Below are 19,188 nucleotides of genomic sequence, written 5' to 3'. Positions count from 1 at the left end.
ATCAATTGTTTGAGGTTTTGCTCGAGCTTAGGGCATTCTGAAGTTTAATTACTGCACTATCGGATTATTGTTTTCCCTCCTGTCTGAATAGGGACTGGTAGGGGAGTGAGGGACAGTCCTCGTTGAGTGGGGGCGCCAATTCTCGTTTGTAGGGTGCCAACCTCCACGGCTAGGAAGGTATCAGTGAGCCTTAATGTAGGGCTATTTAGCATCCCAGTTTAGGTCTGGTTATTTTTGGCATTGACCATTTTTCACTGGGATAGGTGTTTTTTTAATGTACTAAATAAAAAATTCGTTTTAGGGGATTTATATATTCGCACCTGAAGAATGCTCATGAGAAAAAACCTTTAAATGAATGGCTGGGCCACAAAACCTTCTCCCCATATAAGAAATCCAAATAGGCTCCTGGTGTTGCTTGTTCATGCCATCGTGCTGCAATAGAACACAATGGGCATGGTAACTCCCCTATCCCTCCTAGTGCGAGATCTGACTATTCCAAGGTGGCCCCCAGTCAGCTTCTCCTCCCCCCACTCCAGTTGATTGACAGGTGTCTCCCATGCCTTCACATACATAAGGAAAAACCTATCAATCAGCTGGGGCAGGGTGGGAGAAATTTGCTCTCAGACGGCTTTTGTAGCAACATTATCTCTGAAATGCCATAGCATTTCAAAGTGAAACATACCTGGTTACAATTGTGTAGCCAGGCTCTGTGTCAGGCCGCCTCTGGTTTGGGCAGCATGAATCAAGGGACAAGTTCCCTTTAAAGCTTTTTCCTGTGTTCAGATGGAACCTCTTGACAGAGATGCTTTCTATGCAGTCAAGAATCATTTTGATTGAGGTCCCGGTGACTTTGTGATTTATCATTTCAGTGAGAGCTGATTAAGTCAATTGCATTTGTTTTAACATTGGAAGACAAATAGCATTATTTCTACTCCAGGGTTGTCTTCTCTGGTTACAGGCGGCTTCCTGTTCCTGCACAGATCTCTGTGGTCAGTGCAGGAAGAAGAGAATGAATTTGCAAACATCTGACATCATTTGCTACATGCAGCTGTCATTTCACAGCTGCATCCTTCTTGCTGACTGGCAGGAGAGCTGTGTGATCAGTCCTGTCCATCACTTCGGAGGTTAGAATTGTGCTGGACTTTTAAAGGCAGTAGAAGCAGCTGTAGGCTAGACATCTGCTTCCAATTACTGCTTATCTCAAAAGTTAGGAACACTTTGGCCATATACAAATGAATTACAGCTAACACATAAAACTGGACCTAGTGCTCAGTAAGACCAGATAAAGTTTTGGCCTATGTAAATTGTCTCTACAGAGAGGAAGAGGACTGGAACTCTAGTGCCACCTATAGGAAGTAGCAATCCTAAAAGTCAATATCAACCCTCTCAGGAGCCTTGTCACATGAAAGATTGTAAAATATTTTTTTGGTTTGCAAATAAAGGCTAGGCTCATGCAGAGGTTTTTGTACAAGTCTCAGACTGCAATGCACAGACTGGTCACAAGTCTGCCGACCTGAGTGTGTCAGCTTCATATATTTCTATGAGGCTGTTTTGCTGGGGTTGGGAGAGACAGTCTATGCATTAGCGGTCTGTGATCGGACGTCTGCATGAGCCCTTAGAATCCCCTTTACATTATATTTTAAGCTGCCTGCCATAGTAGCTGGCAAAATTTATATACCATTCTGAAAAAAGGCTTTGTGAAGTGGCCCAAAATGAAAACAAATAATAAAGGTCTAATGGTTTTATGTTTGCATTGCCAATTAACGTGTCGTTTCCACTAATTCCTAAACTAGATAATAGTTCTATTCAAATGTGACATTTTAAAGGGAACCTGTCACTCAATTCATGGTGCCCAAAACACAGGTAGTTGAATTGGAACCTGGCTACATAATTGCAGCCTGGTATATTTTTCTTTGAAATGCTGGAATGTTTCACAAAGAAAGCATACTTGGCTGCAATACATTAGTTTGAAGAGACAGCTGGAGACTATAGGGATAGAGGTGAATAGGATTGCACTGCCTCAGGCCGGCATCTCCCTGCACCATTCCAGATGACTGACATATATTTCCTTATATACACTGTGACAGGGTCACTGGCACTGTATGTGAGGGGAGATATGTGTCACGAAGATTGCTTTCTTCCGTGAGCTAAAAACCTGTAAGTTTATCTCCAGCATAATATGTGCTGAAGGCGTTAATCAGCCATTATAAGGGACCTTTTTTTGGTGAGTATTTAAGAGATGGGCGGGACGTCTGCTCACCATATCTCCACCTCAAAGGTGTTGTTGGGTAGGTAAATGTGCAGCCACTGTTTTTTTTCTGTGTGTGTGTGTTTGGAGAGGAAGGTCTCCAAACCTGGCTCCAGGAAGAGCTGAAGATATATGGTGGTCTAAGCGGGCTAATCCCACAAGCATAAGGACTTTGGTGTGACTTATCTTTTGCTTTGCCGTTATTCCAGAAAAGCCATGATTATTTTGCTAAACCCTGTCTCGGTTTATGCTGTTCCATAATAAACCAGCATGTCACATTACATAAGAAGCGTTCCTGTGTCTACCTTTGAAAGCAGCAGAGTTGGTCAACCCTGCACACGTGTTTTTTGGAATGTGGGCAACGATCCAGGAACATGATAGCAGCTGTGGACACACTGTATGTCCTGGGTAAAATCCATCATCCAGCATGAGATGTCCAGCAGCATGGACGAGCTTTCAAGCATCGGGCCAGTTCCAACAGCAGCAGTAGCTGGCAAGTCAACAGCAGCAATAGGCGCAAAAGGAAACTAACTGTTGGCACAGCAGCTCCAACAACAGCAGCAGCAGCGACAGCAACAGGAGGCATTAATGTGGCAAATGGAACAACTCCAGGTGATGACTTTTACGTCCGGAAAGTGGTAAGACGAGCCATACAAAAAAATGACCTATGGGGATAATGTGGAAGCTTTTCTGACTGTTTTCGAGAGGGTGACTAAACGGGAGATACTTCTGCCAGAGCAGTGGGCGAAGGTGCTGGCACCATATTTGTTGGGCGAACCTCAAAAGGCATATTATGATTTAGCACTCCAGGATGCCAAAGAATACACCAAACTGAAGACCGAAATCTTGGCATGCCTGGGAGTAACTATGTCCATTAGAGCTCAGCGAGTCCACTGCTGGGCATATGCTGGCGACAAACCCCCTCGCTCGCAGAAGTTTGACTTGTTGCATCTAGTCCAAAAGTGTTGCAACCAGAGACTTCCACTCCTGCCCAGATGGGTGAACCTGTGATAATGGACAGGTTCATCTTCTCCCTTCCCAGGCCATTATAGACCTAGGTTGCCCAGGGCGATCCTCGCAATGCGGACGACCTGATTAGCCTAGTGGAGGGATAACAGGTTGTCAAGAAGTCCCGTTACCTATGATAGAAGTCACATTTGAGAGAATTGCCATGGACCTAGTAGGTCCCTTAACTAAGTGTGCACTGGGGCATCAGTACATCCTAGTGGCCATGGACTATGCGACCCAGTACCCTGAAGCGGAGCCACTAAGAAATTCTTTGGCTAACAGTATCGTCCAGGAGCTTGTCTATATCTTTGCTAGGACAGGCCTGCCAAAGGAGGCTTTGATGGGCCAGGGAACCCCATTCATTAGCAAAGTGATGAGGGAGCTGTGTAGAATCCTCCAGATTGCCCAGCTGCGAATATCAGTTTACCATCCGCAGACCGATGGCCTAGTAGAGCGCTTCAAAAAGACCTTAAAGGCCATGCTCAAGAAGATCATTGAGAAGGATGGTCGAGACTGGGACTATCTGCTTCCATTGCTGCTCCTCTCCATCAGAGAAGTTCCTCAAGCCTCAACTGACTTCTTGCCATTCAAGCTCCCATACGGTCAACATCCGTGAGGGCTCCTGAACATCTTCAAGGAAACCTGGGAAGCCGAGGTCATGCCATACCAGAGAGTTATTGAGCATGTCGCCCAGTTGCATTATTCTGTATGGTTTATTCTGTATGGAGTATTATATGGGGTCCATTATTCTATATGGAGTATTATATGGGGTCCATTATTCTGTATGGAGCATAATATGGGGCCCATTCCATATGGAGCCATATAGGATGCCCATTATTCTGTATGGAGCATTATTTGGGACCCACTTTTCTGTATGGAGCTTTATATGGGGCCCATTATTCTGTATGGAGCTTGATATGGGGCCCATTATTTTGCATGGAGCTTGATATTTTCGGCCCATTATTCTGTATGGAGATTCATATGGGGCCTATTATACTGTATGGAGCATTATATGAGGCCCATTATTCTGTATGGAGTGTTATATGATGCCCTTTACTCAGCATGGAGCATTACATGAGGCCCACTATTCCATATGGAGCAATATATGGGGTCCATTATTCTGCATGGAGCATTATATGGAGCCCATTATTTTGTATGGAGCAATATATGGGGTTCATTATACTGAATGGAGGAATATATGGGCACCAATCTGTATACAGTAGAGCATTATATGAGGCCTATTATTTTGCATGGAGAATTATATGCAACCCATTATTCTGTATGGAGCAATATATGGGGTCCATTATTCTGTATGGAGCGTTATAAGGGTTCCAGAATTCTGTATGGAATATATAATATTTTGCATGGAGGATTATATGGGCCCCAATCTGTATGGAGCATTATATGAAGCCCATTATTCTGCATGGAGCAATATATATGGTCCATTATTCTGTATGGAGCATTAAACGGGGTCCTTATTCTGTATGGAGCACTATATGGGGTCAATTATACTGTATGGAGCACTACATGGGGTTCATTATACTGAATGGAGCAACATATGGGTCCACTATACTGTATGGAGGACTATATGGTGCTCAGAATACTGTATGGAGGACTATGTGGTGCTCATAATTCTGTATGGAGGAATATGTGGTGCCCATGATACTGTATAGAGGACTATACTGTCTGGTCTAAAATGAAAAGTCTGCAGATAGTCTGACTGCAGACTTTTGAATCCTCCCAGGCCATGCACTGTTCGCTGTGAGAATTCACTAGTTTCTGTGCTATTGTAGAATTTACAATAGATATCACTCAAGTAATGTAAGAAGTAAGTGAAATCTTTGGCATTGTGCTATACCTATATTTCTCTGCCGAATCTGTGCATCATGAATCATGGCATGTGTTGAAGGGCCTCACTGAGACTCTTTCACCTGGGGCCCACAAAAATCTGGAGCCGACACAGCGTCATAGTATCCTTAGTAAGTGGAAAAAATGGTTAGCACTCGACTTTTTGTGAAACGGTGCCAGTGAAAGGAACCCGAGGTCCCATAAGCATAAGTTCAGAGAAAATCACTGCACACTTACAAGAAAAATAATGCTTCAGGTGAAGCATTATTTTTCTTGTACATGTGCAGTGATTTTCTCTGAACTTATAGTATCCTTAGTAACTGGACGCTCCAGCTCTCCATAGTTTTCTCTTGTCACCACTCCTAACCCAACTAAACTGCAGTCTAGAGCCTGGAACATTTTTTGGCTATTTGATTTATTATTTTCATAGATTTATATATTCATTTGCTGTGTGTGCTGAAAATGCCAAAAAAAATGATCACTGTGATGATCCACCCTATACTTACAGATAATTATGGGGCTGTGCCATACCTTAAATGTCTCTCAAATTTCATGTGCTAAGTGTCATGACTGCGGCCGCAGATGCGGCCCAGCAGGCGCCTCCACGCCGACGGCGAGGGGGTGGGCATCCTCCGGGGACATGATATGGACCCTCTATACCACAGAGGGGGACCCGGGCCTACCCGAACTAGGGAAGGGCAGCGACTGGGATACCGTGGTAGCTGAGCATGTGGACAAGGACACGTAGGACTTGATAACACCGCACAACTTCAGGTATAATAAAAGTAAAGTTTACATAAAGTAAAGTCACATTACATAGACAAAACAGGGCTAAACCAGGCTCCCGATTCCACACCTCCCAGAAGGGTACCACCCAGTGGACCCCAAGGCACAATCGGATCACCGAGGCACTCATAGGCGGGACATTGGGACACAGGCAGGACGTCGGGACACATGAGGTCATCAGGACATCAGGACACACGGGGTCATCAGGACATCAGGACACACGAGGTCATCAGGACACACGAGGTCATCAAGACGCAGGCAGGACATCAGGGTACACGAGGTCATCAGGACATCAGGGTCACCCACAGGACATCAGAGTCACCGGCAGACATCAGACGGGAGTCGTTTGGTTCCGGACATCCAACACGACCTACAGGCACCATTGCAGTCATCAAGCTCCAGGCAGCGGTCATCAGGTTCCAGACTGTGGTCGTCAGGCTCCGGGCATAGGACCTAGGAAGGAACTCAAGCGTGATGATGCTAACACCGCAGGATTGCTGGGCCTGCATGGAGCTATGGAGCTAGCACCGCATGGTAGTCAGAGCACAGCATAGTAGATGCTCAGCAGGAACACCGGTTACAAGAGTCTCAGAGTCACTGGGTACGGGGCTCCAAACACAGAGGGATTCCAGGAACATAACACAGCAGACAGTTCAGACATAGTCAGGTACGGGATAGGTACAGGATCAAGGATTCAAGCCTGGATACACTGCTTCCAGGCCAGGGCGAATTTAGACGGGGTCAGGTACAGGACAGGTACATGAACATGGATTCAGGCCCGGATATACCGCCTCCTGGGCAGGGCGAGGGAACAGGACAAAGCAGGAATCAAGACAGGGAATTTGATACCATAACCGAGACAGACAAGGTCCACAGACACGAGACACACATAGCAAAGTCCAGGAGCTTTGTGAGTAGCTCTGGCCCCGCCCATAGGGCAGGGTAAGGTTATAAAGGAGCTGCCCCTCAGCAATTGGCTGGGGACAGCATTTCAAGTACACACACTAAACCTGATAAAAGCAGGGAAGGTGTGGCTGCGCACGCTCTAAGCACACACAGAAACTATTACAGCACAGTCAGTGCAGGAACTGCAGCCTAGAGCACCTGGCAATGGCTGCCAGCCAAGACACACGTGGAAAGTCATGCACCAGCTGCAAATGACCTCACAACCCATGGACAGCTTCCACAGCGGCATCCAGGGACCGCACATGCGGATGGTCAAACAGCAGAGCAAAGACCTAACAACACATGTGCAGCTACGCAGCAGAGCAGGGAACTGAGCAGGCTCCATACAGGTAAAAGCCAGCAGTATCCCAGCTCAATTAGGGGGAAAGGAGTAAGTGGTTAAAGCAAACACATGAATTGTCACGCTGACAAGCAGACAAACAGAACAGCGTGACACTAAGTTCTATAAGATGATGTAATAAACAGGCATGATAACCAGTATAGAACAGACCAGTGTGGAGAACATGTGCTGTCATACAGGCGCCATGCACACGACTCTGTTAATATTAACATCATGGTATTCGATATAAACAGAACCATTAAAATCATGACAGATTCCTTTGAAATGGATCCAACTAAAGACATTCAAAACTAGAAAACCTGAACAAATAATATTTCTGTTCATTTTCTTCTTTCTACAGCTCCGCACTGGTGGGATGTACAGATTTTGGTGATGGATTTCTCTCTTACAACTCAACTTCAAGACACAGTAGCAATAATCCATTGTCATTTATAAGGGTTTGTGAGTTATGGAGCGAGAGAAACCACTCTGCTTCCAACGCCCAGCACTGAATGGAAAGTATACATTTTTCTGGAGCATTGAGATGTAAATGTTTAACCTCAGATCTGTCATGGAGGATATTAATTGCTTTGTGCCGGGATTATGTCTGCGCTGGACAATAACTAAACAAACACGACCGGCACATTGAGAGGTGCAGGAAGAACGACACTTGGCCTTTGAAATACACTTTGCTGTCAGCAGTCTCACCTCAGAAGTAACACAAAATTGCTTTAAAAACACTGAAATCCAAGTGGGAGACTGATGACTATCATTAATTGTACCAGAGCGATACTTCTTGTATATACATGTAATCAATCAAGAACAGTATTTAGTAGATCATTATTAAAAGTTGAAACAATTTTGGAATGATTTCATTTGGGATAAATGTCCTATAACTGTGTTACTTTATACATGGCATGAGTCCTAAAAGTAAGCAAATAATTCATACCCCGCAGACCATACCCATGATGCCCTGGAAAGTATAATATATGTAAGTGAATTACAATCATATGAAAGAAAAAGCATTGGAAGACGCATAATAAGGGAATGTGCACATTGCGGCCCAGATTCATCATTTGCATTTTTTTGTTAAGTCACTTTTGTTTGTGGTCTTGTGGTATTGTTACACACATATCCTGGATTAAAGCTTTGCTTCCCTATCTCTGGTCCGCTAGACTCTGCTGTGTATACATTGGGCTTTCCTGATGGCCTTGTGTGATCCCATTTGAACATTAGACCAAGCCTTCACTGAGATACACCCTTGTGTCTTGATATTCCATTAAGACTTCTGTGTTGCTGTACATTGGCTTGTTACATACCTTCTACTGCACACAGCCTGCCGGCATTTTCATAACGTCCTCTGCCTGCATGCAGTTTCCTGTAATCCGCTGCCAGCCTGCGGCTTCTTGACATCCTCTGCCTGCTTGCACATTCCTGCAGTCTGCCAGCTTGCGGTTTCCTGAAATCCTCCACCTGCCTGCAGTCTCCCGCCCTCCATCTACATGCCTGAGATTTCCTTTCCGTTGGCTGTTTTTGTCCCGTGTGTCGCATCGCCTTGTGGGATGCAGGGCCTAGTACCTCAGAGGGTGGTTCAGTCACGGTGACTTTGATGGCTCTAACCATCCCTAGGCTAGGTGGCAATTAATAAAGTGGGTAATTGATGGATAAATGAGTCTGAGAGTTATGTTGATGCCCGCAAGATATGAGGCTGCGGACGAAAGAAGCATACACCAGGGGTCCCATGCAAACTTGAAAGATGAACTTTACTGAATACTTATAACAATTCTTATGTTTTTCAATATAACAGTCTTGGATAGCAGATACAATTTTCCTTACACTTTGTGTCAGTCAAAGCCTTTTCTCGGTCCCAGCCTTGGGAGGATGGCAGTAACTTTTCATTTGACTAACTGTGCTGCGTGAAGGGGGAGGGTTAGCTGACCTTAATTGGATCAGTGTATCCGGAAAAATCTGCTGCGCAGTTGTGCAGTTCCTTCTCTTGTTCCAGCACACTGTTGCTGTAAATGCGGGGCACTCCAAAAAGGGTGCTATTTGTGCTACCCGCTTGTCCTAGACGAAGAGCCTCAATATCCTACCTCCTCTCACCACCAAAACTGCACGTAACACGACCTTTTCAGTCCCACACGCACCATCTCCATCTGCCACTTACCTTCAAATCAGAAAAACAAGTTACAATGCCAAACTAAGGCAGAAGTGGGCAGCATAATACTACAAGTAGTAATACCAAAACAAGGCAGGAGAGGGCAGCATATTATTAAATAATTTACCTCCTCCCAAGGCAAGATGGGGAACCGGTGTCACAAGTGTAATCTTATAAGGAATAGAGAATGCACTTACCATATGGCATAAAACATACAATAGTAATGTTTTTTCTGGTCACTACGCATGTATCCAACCTATATGCTGCACTGATACCCATGGTCTGTGTGCCCACCTAGACCTTGGGCTAGGAGGATCCACCTCACCTGTTGAGTCTTACATATTGGCATTTTTGGCTCCAACTTATTTGCAGATGCAGTTCAATACAGGAAAGATATATATCTTTGTACCGTGTTAGCCAGTAGATAGAAGAATATTTAGAATTGAGAGTCCTCAGTAGTTGATACCTTTTAATGGCTAACTGAAAAGATGGTAACAAATTGCAAGCTTACGAGACTACGCAGGTCCCTTCATCAGGCTAGACTAATACAATTCTTCAGATTTTGTATTCGTCTAGCCTGATGAAGAGACCTGCGTAGTCTCGAAAGCTTGCAATTTGTTACCATCTTTTCAGTTAGCCATTAAAAGGTATCAACCACTGAGGACTCTCAATTCTAAATATTCTTCAGATGCAGTTCATGAATTTTGTGCAAAGTGAAATATATGGGGTTTTTTTTTTGTCTTGAACTGTCTTTACGACTTATTGGCCCCAAAAGTAGTACATTTTGCAAAATGATGCAAATAATGCATTGAAAAACTGTCACACTCAAAAAATAAACCAGGGAGGGACTACAGTGGAGTTGTGCCAAATTTTACGACTTTTTAAAGAGTCGCAATTGATGAATCAGGAAAAAACATCTGAAATTGCTAAATTCTGCCCATGAAGCCGGGGCAAAAAAAACAAATGAGCACATAAAAAATAGATTTTAAAAAAGACACAGATAGTATAATGAATTTGGTCTAAACAAACAAAATGCACAAAACAAGACATAAATAGGTACTAGGGCAGCCAATGATGAATCCGGGCCTACAACTTTTTCGAAAAGAAAAAATCCAATTTTCAAGACAGAGGCTTCAAGAAATTCATATTTTCTGTGACATTTTGTAAACCTGAAGCATCTTTTTTAGCATTTTTTGGTTGTTTCCGGAGAAGTTGTCCTGTGTTTTTACCAATGGCATCTTTCCAGCTCCTCTTTTTACTCCATTCAACAATGAAGAAACGGCTAACAGTTTTTGAAGCAAAAACGCTCAAAAAGATGCTTGGGTATATTTTCAATCTTCCCTTTGACTTGTATTGCAAAGTACAAAGCATCTTCAGAGTGGGAAAAAAACACGTGAACAATGGTGGAGTCACTTCTTTTGACCACTCTCTGTATTTGGAAACCTAAAGCAGATCAAAGAGATTCAAAAGCCTGCACACGTCCACCGCAAGTCGTTTTTCCATAAAATGCATATGTTCATTCTTTTGAGTGGTTTCTGAGCACCTTTTCAAGCATTTTTTGGAGCAGACATACTTAGACCCACATACAATTACACTTTATTTTTGTTACATTTCGTGGTTTCTGATTTTTGAGCAAAATTTAAAATGGAATTTCAAAACTGTAGAGGGGAAATTTAGCAATGCTTGTTCACTAAACTGTGCTCTCTCTACTTGCAATATGCATCAAAATTTATCATCTGTCAATCAGTTGCAGGGTGAAAATAATGCCAGGTATGACCTGGTGTTTTTTTTCACCATTTACTAATCATGAGCATGGCAAAAGAGTTTGCTAGATAAGATGAACTTTTTAATTCCTTCACCTCCCCAGCTTTTCATCTTAATGACCAGTAAGAACAATAGGTAGCAAGATGTGCTGGAAAAATTAGTCAACCACATGTTCGTAATGAATGTACTGGAGACCACCAACAAGATTCCAGCACATCATAGGACAGTACAGGACACACTGTATATGTAACTATACCAACACCGAAAAAAACAGTGTAAAAAGTCCAATATAAATATGTAAAAATCACAATCTTTATTGACAACAGATGAGGCACAATACAAATAAAAAGTGACACAAAAGAATGGCAATGTATAGTGGGCCACAACTATAACGATGGTACAGCAATGCATATATACTATAAGCACCCAATATGAAAAGGCAAAGATACTATATAGGAGGCCATCAAAGGTAAAGGGAAAAATCCCTGGCTAGCCATAAGAAAGTAGAAATATTGCCCAAACATAAGTGTGGAGTTGCATACCTGTAGAAAAGTGTGGCACAATGTACACAGCCGTGCCCCAACGCGCGTTTCGGAAAGTTCCTTCCTCAGGGGGCGTGTGTTAAGGCCGTTTTTAGTTCAATATATAGTGAATAGATGGACGCCATTAGTGGAGCCCGGTGTGTATGCAACCATCCCCCCCATCCCAACAAAGCGACCGCCGCTGACGCTGGCACACAACGGGGCCCCGTGGTGTCAGACGTCAGACAGTGGGCGGAAGGGAGGAGGAGACCGATGACAACATCCGGATTTGGGACCCGCGCATGCGCAGACAGAGGTGGATGGAGCCGCGGCCATTTTGGAAAAGGGCATATTAATACAATGGAAAATAGCAGCAGTAGAATGAAAACCGAACATCGATTTATAATGAGGAGTAATCCAAGAACAGGTATCCACCATGCAAATGCGATTATATATAGATATAATACAAAGGAAAAATATATATATATCCACGTCTTGTATATTAGAACCGCGCATGTGCAGAACATGATAAAACAAAATCATGTGCAGAATGGCTACTACAAAATAATAAATACCAAAATAAACTAAAGGGACTATAATAATAATAATAATTTTTATTTATATAGCGCCAACATATTCCGCACCACTTTACAATTAAGCGGGGACATGTACAGACAATAAATTCAATACAAGTTAAGACAATTCAAACAATGACATTAGGAGTGAGGTCCCTGCTCGCAAGCTTACAATCTACAAGGAAATGGGGGGACACAGTAGGTGAGAAATGCTTGTTAATTCAGGTCTGGCAATTATAATAGGGATTTTCATATAAAGCTGCATGATGCGGTCATCAGCCCGTGTGTTTAAGTGCAATAGACGAGTATCAAGTGCAGTTATGTGCATGAAGGGTGTGGAGACAGATGAATAGTAGGGTGCAGATTCAGAATAATATTTGGAAGGAGGGAACAGGGCAAAGTTAGCTTGCTGAGTAGTTGATGTGATAGGCTTCTTTGAAGAGATGGGTTTTCAAAGCGTGCTTGAATAGGTCAGGGCTAGGTATCAGTCTGATCGTCTGGGGAAGTGCATTCCAGAGAGCTGGAGCAGCACGAGAGAAGTCTTGGAGACGGAGGTGCGAGGTTCGGATTACGGGGGATGTTAGTCTTAGGTCATTTGTAGAACGGAGGGCACGTGTAGGGCGATAGACAGAGATGAGAGAGGAGATATAAGGCGGTGCAGAACAGTGGAGAGCTTTATGGGTGAGAGAGATGAGTTTATACTGGACCCTGTAGCGAATAGGTAGCCAGTGTAATGACTGGCATAAGATGGAGGCATCGGTGAAGCGGCTGGACAGAAATATGACCCTGGCTGCCGCATTCAAGATGGATTGGAGAGGAGAAAGTTTGGTAAGAGGGAGACCGATCAGAAGAGAGTTGCAGTAGTCCAGACGAGAATGAATAAGAGCGACAGTAAGAGTCTTAGCAGTTTCAAAGGTGAGAAAAGGTCGGATTCTGGAGATGTTTTTAAGATGCAGGTGACAAGAGCGACTGAGTGATCGGATGTACGGAGTAAAGGAAAGTTCAGTGTCGAATATGACCCCAAGACAGCGGGCATGCTGCTTGGGAGTTATGGTTGAACCCTCCAGGGTTATTTCGATGTTAGGTAGAGTGAGGTTAGTAGAGGGGAGAAACACAAGAAGTTCAGTTTTAGAGAGATTTAGTTTCAGATAGAGGGAGGACATGATGCTAGAGACAGCAGACAGACAATCCTTGGTATTTTGAATTAGGGTAGGGGTGATGTCAGGGGAAGAAGTGTATAATTGGGTGTCATCAGCATAGAGATGATACTGGAACCCAAATCTGCTGATTGTTTGTCCAATAGGGGCAGTGTATAAAGAGAAGAGGAGGGGGCCTAGGACTGAGCCCTGCGGGACCCCGATAGTAAGGGGACGAGAAGAGGAAGAGGAGCCGGAAAAAGATACAGTGAAGGAGCGGTCAGAGAGGTAGGAGGAGAACCAGGAGAGGGCTGTGTCCTTGAGGCCTATAGAGCGGAGCATAGTGAGGAGGAGCTGGTGATCCACAGTGTCAAATGCGGCAGAGAGATCCAGGAGAATCAGCAGGGAGCAATGACCTTTCGATTTAGCTGTTATTAAATCATTAGAGACTTTAGTGAGGGCAGTTTCAGTAGAGTGTAACGAGCGGAAACCAGATTGTAAGGGGTCAAGAAGAGAGTTATCTGAGAGATAGCGGATTAGACGGGAGTGGACCAGGCGTTCCAGGAGTTTAGAGATGAAGGGAAGGTTAGAGACAGGTCTGAAGTTAGCAGTGCAGTTCTGGTCCAGGGATGGCTTTTTAAGTAAAGGGGTTATGATGGCATGTTTAAATGAGGAGGGAAATATACCTGAAGAAAGAGAGAGGTTAAATATTTTAGTCAGGTGAGTGGTGACCACTGGTGAGAGAGACTGCAGGAGCTGTGAAGGAATAGGGTCACTGTTGCAGGTTGTAGGCCGAGCAGAAGCGAGGAGCTTGGAAACTTCTTCTTCTGAAACAGGCTCAAAGATGTCTAGTGAGCTTGAGGTGCGGCAGGGAAGGGGATCCAGGCACTGAGGAGATAGGGCTGAGATATCCTGATGGACTAAATCAGAAGTGAAAATCATGGAGCGTATAACAATGATAGTGATAAATAACAAATATCATATCAAGTCACATCAGTGGCGTAATAATAAGAGTACAGTACATTCATGATCCACATTTAATAGGTATTAAGTGGATAAATAAATAAATATATATAAACCACGATATAGACATACTGTATGCATTGAAAAAGACAAAATGATATAATATAACAACTATCATGTGTACAATGTACATATTATCCCTATCAAATTTATTTGTGTAAGTAATGAAAACAGTGAAGATAGTGTCCATGAATATGTACGAATATGCCAAAAGGCGATGAATCACTGGACCAGGGTTTCGAACTTCAGAAGTTGGACTTGGAGAACGACCAAAAAGTAAAACAATAGCGGGTCCATCACGAAATTGAACAAAAATCAGCCAGAATAGAAAAAAGGTCACTAAAATGAAAATAACACATAGTTAAAAACACACACTAAAAAGTGTCACATAGATACAACAATGGACAGAGGATTATAAAAACGGAGCAAAGGAGAGACATTCATTAAGTCCATATGGATGGACTGTCTGGAGCTGCCATATCCATTTGGATTCAAGTTGGGCAAGTCGCTTGGAAAGATTGCCACCCCTAATGTCAATGTTTAGGGCATCAATGCCCCTGACTTTAAGCTGGGTGGCATCACAAGCGTGATGGTCCTTGAAGTGGCGTGGAATGGTCTTTAAAGTAGTGGAGTCTTCTTGTGTGCATGCTGCCTGGATCCCCAATACATGCTCCCTAACCCTCACCTTAAATTGACGCATAGTGAGGCCAACGTATATCAAATCACAAGGGCAAGTAGCATAGTAGATGACATACCTTGTGGTACAAGTAATACGTTGGCGGATAGAATAGGTTTTAGAACCACTGGAGTTAGAAAAAGAACTACTACGTAATATGTTTGGACATGCCACGCAATTCCCGCATGGAACACAGCCAACCTTAGGGGTAAACATATTCAGAAATGTAGTCGACTTATCTGCAGAATAGTGGCTATCCACCAAATGATCCTTAAGATTTTTTGCACGTCGGAACGATATGGCAGGCTGATCTGTCAAAAATTTCTTGATAATAGGATCTAACTGTAGAATAGGCCACGCTTTCTTTAGTGCCAGACGTACAGCATCAGATCTGGAACTAAATGTCGTCACAAATCTGACCGTCTGACTGGTGTTGACAGAGCTGGTCAGATGGGAACGATATAATAGTTCCTGGCGAGAAGTGTATTTCGCCCTGTTGTAGGCCTTCTTAATAGATCTGCGGCTATATCCGCGCTCCAAGAAGCGTTGACGTAGTATCTCTGCTTGCCTAACAAAATCAATGTCTGTAGAGCAGATCCTACGGAGTCTTAAAAATTGGCCTACTGGGACAGCTCGAATGGTATGTTTGGGATGACTGGAGGATGCATGCAAAACTAGGTTAGTGGAAGTTGTCTTCCTGTAGATGCTGGTCTGCAACACCCCAGCACAATCCCTCCTAATGGTAACATCAAGCAAATCCAAAGATTTGGTATTATAGATAAAAGTAAGGTGAATATTGCGGTCATTGGTGTTCAGGAAGATCATTAGTTGATCGAGGTCGACGGGCGTGCCTTGCCAAACGAAGAAAATATCATCAATGTACCGCGTCCAAAGGGGGACACGGCACATTGAGATACCCTCGTCTGACATAAAGAGATCCCTCTCCCACAGCCCCAGGAATAGACCAGCGTAGGAGGGCGCATAGGCCGCTCCCATCGCGGTCCCCTGGAGCTGCAGGTAGAAGGACCCCTTAAACACAAAAAAATTGTGTGTGAGGGCGAACTCAAGCAGTTCCAGCAGGAGGTCCCTCAACCCTAAAGTGAGGTTAGATGTACCCAGAAAGAATTTAACAGCTTTGAGGCCATCTGCGTGTTTGATATTAGTGTAAAGAGACTCTACATCTGCTGAAACTAAAAGAGATTCGCCCTCAAGGCAAAGCCCGTCGACCCTGCGCAACAGATCACCAGTATCCTTGAGGAATGAGGGAAGATTCATTACTAGAGGTTGAAGATGGAAGTCAATCCATCTATTGACATTCTCCAGAAAATTCCCCCGTCCTGAGACAATGGGTCTACCAGGTGGTATAGAAGGATCCTTATGGATTTTTGGAAGGAGGTACAGGGTAGAGATCCGAGGCTCGGGTACCAATAGTGCACCAAGCAAATCCTTGGTGATAATGCCGTCCTGAGCTGATCTTTTCAAAATAGTTTCCAAGTGAGTGGAATATGCAGAGAGAGGGTTATATGTAAGTTTTTTATAACAAATATTATTGTTAAGTTGGCGAAAAGCCTCTCTCTCATACATATCCACAGGCCACAGGACGACATTACCACCCTTATCCGCTGGTTTGATGAGAATCCCCGGTAGTTCCTGGAGTGTTCTCAACCTGCACCTCTCTTCACTGGTCAAATTATCATTCAGTATAAAAGTGGGAATCTTACATAATTCATCCGTGACTAATCGTACAAACATATCAATATTTGCACAAGAAGTCAGTGGGGGAAATTTTCTGGATCTCGGGCGGATAGAAGGAGGAATCTTACCTCCATCATTCTCATTTCCAGACGCCAATTCCTCCAGTATATCTAATGCCGCTTGCTCCTCTTCTGTGGGAAATAATGATCGAGTGTCATTAGCATGAAAAAAGCGCCTGAACAACAATGACCGCGCAAAAAGATGGAGATCCTTAATGGTATCAAATAAGTCAAATCTAGAGGTAGGGGAAAAGGAGAGACCCCTGCTAAGGAGTCGCAGGTCAACATCAGAAAGGCAAAAATCACTAAGGTTAATCACCTTATTATCGTATTTAGACGTAGAGGGCCCCAAATTCCTTTTGTAAGGATGGAATGTGTGGTCTCGGAGTCTTGCCATCTCATTAGTTGTAGTGGATGTAGCAGAGGCAGAGGACAGATCGGAACGTCCACTCATAGAGGAAATAGATAGGGCAGAAGAAGTCTTACGTATGGAAGGATGGTTATTGAAGTTATGTTTCCACATGTATACTCTCTTTGATTGGTAATCTTTGGAGTCACGATTGAACTTCAAGGTTTGGTTATCCTGGATTTTTTTCACCACGGCATCCATGGATTTATCAAAATCTGCTTCAAATTTCTGCATCTTTTCCACCGGACAGATAGCACGAAAATCATTAAGCGCTGTGTCAATCAAGTTGTCAAGATTAGTAATGACTGAGGTATTGTGTTCAATTAATAATTGAAGAAAAGATGCAGAACAAATGTTGCATACTTCTTCCCATTTGGTGATAAAATTATCATCATCAATGGGGAATGACGGGATTACTCTAACCCTGAGACCCCTTGGTATCATGTTGCTTTTCATATATTTGTCCAAAAAGGACCTATTCCACCATAACTTTGACCTTTTATTGAGTAAATTTTTGATCGTGGAAAATTTGTCTTCCAATCCTATGTCCAAGGGTTGTGATGTATCAGCTGTATTGGTGCCATACATCTGATCCATTTTAGAGAGCCAGGTTTTTTCTCTGGCACGAAAATCCATGGTGCAAACCCAGATACCTGTGCATAACACAGTAAAATTGAATAATAAGAACAATAGGTAGCAAGATGTGCTGGAAAAATTAGTCAACCACATGTTCGTAATGAATGTACTGGAGACCACCAACAAGATTCCAGCACATCATAGGACAGTACAGGACACACTGTATATGTAACTATACCAACACTGAAAAAAACAGTGTAAAAAGTCCAATATAAATATGTAAAAATCACAATCTTTATTGACAACAGATGAGGCACAATACAAATAAAAAGTGACACAAAAGAATGGCAATGTATAGTGGGCCACAACTATAACGATGGTACAGCAATGCATATATATTATAAGCACCCAATATGAAAAGGCAAAGATACTATATAGGAGGCCATCAAAGGTAAAGGGAAAAATCCCTGGCTAGCCATAAGAAAGTAGAAATATTGCCCAAACATAAGTGTGGAGTTGCATACCTGTAGAAAAGTGTGGCACAATGTACACAGCCGTGCCCCAACGCGCGTTTCGGAAAGTTCCTTCCTCAGGGGGCGTGTGTTAAGGCCGTTTTTAGTTCAATATATAGTGAATAGATGGACGCCATTAGTGGAGCCTGGTGTGTATGCAACCATCCCCCCCATCCCAACAAAGCGACCGCCGCTGACGCTGGCACACAACGTGGATACCTGTTCTTGGATTACTCCTCATTATAAATCGATGTTCGGTTTTCATTCTACTGCTGCTATTTTCCATTGTATTAATATGCCCTTTTCCAAAATGGCCGCGGCTCCATCCACCTCTGTCTGCGCATGCGCAGGTCCCAAATCCGGATGTTGTCATCGGTCTCCTCCTCCCTTCCGCCCACTGTCTGACGTCTGACACCACGGGGCCCCGTTGTGTGCCAGCGTCAGCGGCGGTCGCTTTGTTGGGATGGGTGGGATGGTTGCATACACACCGGGCTCCACTAATGGCGTCCATCTATTCACTATATATTGAACTAAAAACGGCCTTAACACACGCCCCCTGAGGAAGGAACTTTCCGAAACGCGCGTTGGGGCACGGCTGTGTACATTGTGCCACACTTTTCTACAGGTATGCAACTCCACACTTATGTTTGGGCAATATTTCTACTTTCTTATGGCTAGCCAGGGATTTTTCCCTTTACCTTTGATGGCCTCCTATATAGTATCTTTGCCTTTTCATATTGGGTGCTTATAATATATATGCATTGCTGTACCATCGTTATAGTTGTGGCCCACTATACATTGCCATTCTTTTGTGTCACTTTTTATTTGTATTGTGCCTCATCTGTTGTCAATAAAGATTGTGATTTTTACATATTTATATTGGACTTTTTACACTGTTTTTTTCGGTGT

This window comes from Dendrobates tinctorius, unplaced genomic scaffold, assembly GCF_039654945.1.
Source record: "Dendrobates tinctorius isolate UK_male_01 unplaced genomic scaffold, ASM3965494v1 ptg000107l, whole genome shotgun sequence".
NCBI classification, from domain to species: Eukaryota; Metazoa; Chordata; class Amphibia; order Anura; family Dendrobatidae; genus Dendrobates; species Dendrobates tinctorius.
The sequence above is the reverse complement of the archived record's forward strand: the minus strand, read 5'-3'. Positions refer to the sequence as shown.